The 3677-nt window shown below is 52.4% G+C and overlaps 1 protein-coding gene across 7 annotated transcripts in view; it reads right to left on the bottom strand.

The window, feature by feature from the left end:
- Positions 1–3677, bottom strand: part of TMCO4 (transmembrane and coiled-coil domains 4) — a 91975-nt gene extending 88298 nt beyond the window's left edge. For 5 of the 7 annotated variants that reach the window (XM_024749873.1, XM_024749874.1, XM_024749880.1 and 2 more), the window contains exon 1: positions 3654–3677. The gene's annotated coding sequence lies outside the window, so the exon portion shown is untranslated. The remainder of the gene's footprint in view (positions 1–3653) is intronic. The other 2 variants (XM_024749875.1, XM_024749876.1) reach the window with 2 other exon arrangements.

Raw genomic sequence — 3677 nt, 5'->3', positions numbered from 1 at the left:
CCTGAAACCCAACGGAGAGTTTGGCTTTTTCTGAGCATTGACTTCCCCAGACTCCTTGTCTGGAGCCTTACAATAAACGCTGAGCTTTACTTCACCACAACCCGGTGTCAGTAGATTGGCTTTACTACGTGTGGGTGAGCGGAGCTGAGCTTGGTTCAGTAACAACCCTACTTTTCACTGTTTTCTTCCACTTCCCTTCTTCCAGCCAGCCTTGCCCCAAACTGAACCATCTGCTGCTTCCAGCCCATGCTGGGTTTCTCATCTAGGGCCTCACCTCATGCTGTTTTTTTCTTGATGTGGGTCCTCATGTCCAAATGGTGCCCTTCTTCAAAAGCATCCTGATCCCATTTCAGCCTCACAACAACCTTACAAGGAAGAGACTAACACTGTCCCCATCTTACAGATAAGAAAACTGAGGCTCACAGAGGTGAGGGCCACACAGCTGGCAAATGGCAGGACCAGGTAGGACATACCCTCCACAGGCATGTGTGACTTCAAACCCAAGTTCTTCTTCACTTTAGTAAAGGGTCTCAGGAGCTGCCATGAGGCTTCCTGGATTTGTTCAGCCTGCCACCTCTGAAGCCACCCCCAACTTCCCACCAGGCTTTCTCTGCCTCACCTCCTCGCAGGTATAACGGCTGGTTGCCCCTGTGCCTGCCTCCCCGACAAGGAGGCTCAGGGTGGGAGTGGATGCCACTCAGGACATCTGTGCTTCCCCACCTCCCCAGCAGAGTTCCCTCCTTATTCATCCAGGTCTAAGACAGCAGGTGCCACCACTGCCTGCTCCCACCAGACCCTGCGTGACTTTTCTTTATCAAATTTGCTACCACCTGACAATGGGTTACAGGTTTATTTGTTTGTGGTCCCACTAGAGAAAGCTCCGTGAGGGCAGTGGCTTTTGTGGCACATTCCCTGATGGCTCCTAGAACAGTGCCTGGCAGAGTAAGTGAAAGGATGAATGAATGAACACTTACCCCCAAAACTAAGAAGTGACTTCAGCGTTTTGTTTTTTGTTTTTTTTTTTGATGAAGGACAATACGGTTTTATACAAAGCAAGGTCCCCATATTTGCTCAAGAGCTACTCCCAAAAGTAGACTTCATTACTGAGCACCTCTGAGCAAACTCAGACCAGTCCCGGAAGTCATGAGGGTTACAGTTGCAAGAGGTGTGTTTGTGGCGGGGGTGGTGACAGGGTACAGGCTGAAATTAATCCCAGCAATATACAGTGTATAATTCCACCTTGAGCTAAACCTCCCACATACCTGGGGATGTCCTGTGGCCTGAGGAACTTGGAATGCAAGTCTAGGCTGGGCTCAGATCTGATGGATGAGCAGGTGTTAACCTGGGAATAGGGAGATGAGGGAGGAGGAATGGTCTAGAAGAGCACGTGCAAAGGTCCCGAGGAGGGCTGCTGATAAAGTGATCAGAGATGCAGCTGGAGGAGGAGGCCAGGTGTAGGTGGGGCCCAGACTGCAGGGCCTTATGGGCCCTGTTAAGGTTTTTGTTCTTTATGCTTAGAAAGTGGGAAACCACAGAAGGATTTTGAGTGGATGGTGGTACCAAAGATGGGTCTGGCTGCCAAGTGGAGGGTGGCTGAGTGGCAAGTGGGTAATATCCTGTCCCCAGTCCCCTTCTGCTGGTTGTAACACATGGCAGCGAGGCTCCTGTTTCATCTGTAGCCCCAGTTTAAAACGTATGGCAATGTTTACAAAACCTTCAGGTCATAAAGGACAGAGTGATGATAAACCACCTAATGACATTTTTCAGGTCCCACATGTGTGGGCCCAGGAGCCTGATCCAGCCACTAGTAGCCTGGTGGTACCAGTGCAGGGAGAGATGGTTTCAGGCTCGTGAGAAATTCTCCAGGCTCTGACCCTGATGTACCTCCCCGTCACCCTAACCAGGCCAACACTTGTCTTGTTGACCGCTTGTACCTCCAGCGTCTAAACAGTGCTCATGCTGGGACATGCTGAGCTATGGCAACCTATGCAGTCAACTGTGCCCATCCAACCACTCCTAGGCCTTGGGCTTAAAAACTGAAAAGGCTCCCAGAGTGGCAGCTCTACACAGGGCTGTTTGTGGCTTTGGCCGCTTTCACCCCCATGACAACCTTAGGGACAGGTATTTTATAGATGAGGCACAGGTCACTTAGCTTGTTCAAGATGACTCAGGAAGCTGCAAAGTTAGCCACATCTGTCTGATGCAGTACATGTGATGGCAAGGGTTCTAAAAGTTGAAATGTTCTAGTTCTGTGAAAAATGCCAGTGGCAGTTTGATAGGCATTGCATTGAATCTGTAGATTGCTTTGGGTAGTAGAGTCATTTTCACAATTTGGAATCTAAAAAACACGAAAAAAATGGTCATGAAGAACCTAGGGGCGAAGTGGGAATAAAGACGCAGACCTACTAGAGAATGGACTTGAAGATACAGGGAGGGGGAAGGGTAAGCTGTGACAAAGTGAGAGAGTGGCATGGACATATATACACTACCAAACGTAAAATAGCTAGCTAGTGGGAAGCAGCCACATAGCACAGGGAGATCAGCTCGGTGCTCTGTGACCACCTAGAGGGGTGGGATAGGGAGGGTGGGAGGGAGGGAGACGTGAGAGGGAAGAGATATGGGAACATATGCATATGTATAACTGATTCACTTTGTTATAAAGCAGAAACTAACATACCATTGTAAAGCAATTATACTCCAATAAAGATGTTAAAACAAACAAACAAACAGTGCACACACTGGCACACAGCAGGTGTTCAATAAATATTTGCTGGATGCCCCCAAAGCTTAGAAGGCTTCATGTTTCTGCCCTGAAATGAACACCGAGTTAGGGGAAAAGAGAACTAACTGCTGACTCCTACTCCATGTTAGGCAGTAGTGTCTGGACCAAGGCCCCCAGTCTAGCCCAGCTGTGGTCCCGACTCCCTGTGCCAGGCCGAGCAGGGCAGAGAGAGGGCACTGTGCTGGCCTCCTCTGTGCCAGGCACTGGGTCAGGCTGTGGAGTCGGGGAACCCAGGTTCGTATCGTGACCTCCTTCTCAGCGGTGTGGTCTTGGGGAAATTCCCTCATGTCTCTGAGCCTCAGCTTACCCAAGTGTAAAATCCACTCCAAAGTTAGTAGCAGTAATTCATTCTCCTCTAACAGCAGGGGTCAGGATGAGGCGACCTGGTCTCCCTGTGACACTGGGGCCGGGGCTTTTCTGCAGAGGTTATTCCCAACCTCCCTCCCCCGCCCCCCAGGGAATTCTCAGTTTAGGTGTGTCCTGTGAGCTCAGAGGTCTGGAGGGGCAAGGAGAGGGGGGTGAGGGGCGCTGGAGGGGCCGCGTGAGCCAAGTGGAAGCCCACTGACCCCGGGTGACCTTGGGCAAGTCCCTTCCCCTCCCTGGCCCGGACCAGCGTCCTCATTTATCAAGGGAGGCAGCGGACGCCCGAGTGCTGCACCCGGCCTCAGTTTCCCCATCTGCTGCCCGGGCGTGTGGTTCCTACGTGCACTTCCGGCTCGGAAGGAAAACAAGCAACCACACGGAGGCCTTGACTCCGGGGAGGTCGGCGCGGAGGGCGGGGCGGGGGCAAAGAGTCCGCAGGCCGAGCCAGCCGGGGCTGGGGCTCCCCGCGCGGAGCCGGCGCGGTGGCGGCGGGGAGCGGGCCTCTTACCTGAAGGTGGCGGCGAAGGCGACG

The sequence above is a fragment of the Neophocaena asiaeorientalis genome, unplaced genomic scaffold (genome assembly GCF_003031525.2).
Source record: "Neophocaena asiaeorientalis asiaeorientalis breed wild unplaced genomic scaffold, Neophocaena_asiaeorientalis_V1.1 scaffold275, whole genome shotgun sequence".
NCBI classification, from domain to species: domain Eukaryota; kingdom Metazoa; phylum Chordata; class Mammalia; order Artiodactyla; family Phocoenidae; genus Neophocaena; species Neophocaena asiaeorientalis.
Note: the sequence above shows the minus strand (reverse complement) of the source record. Positions and strands in the feature narration are given on the sequence as shown.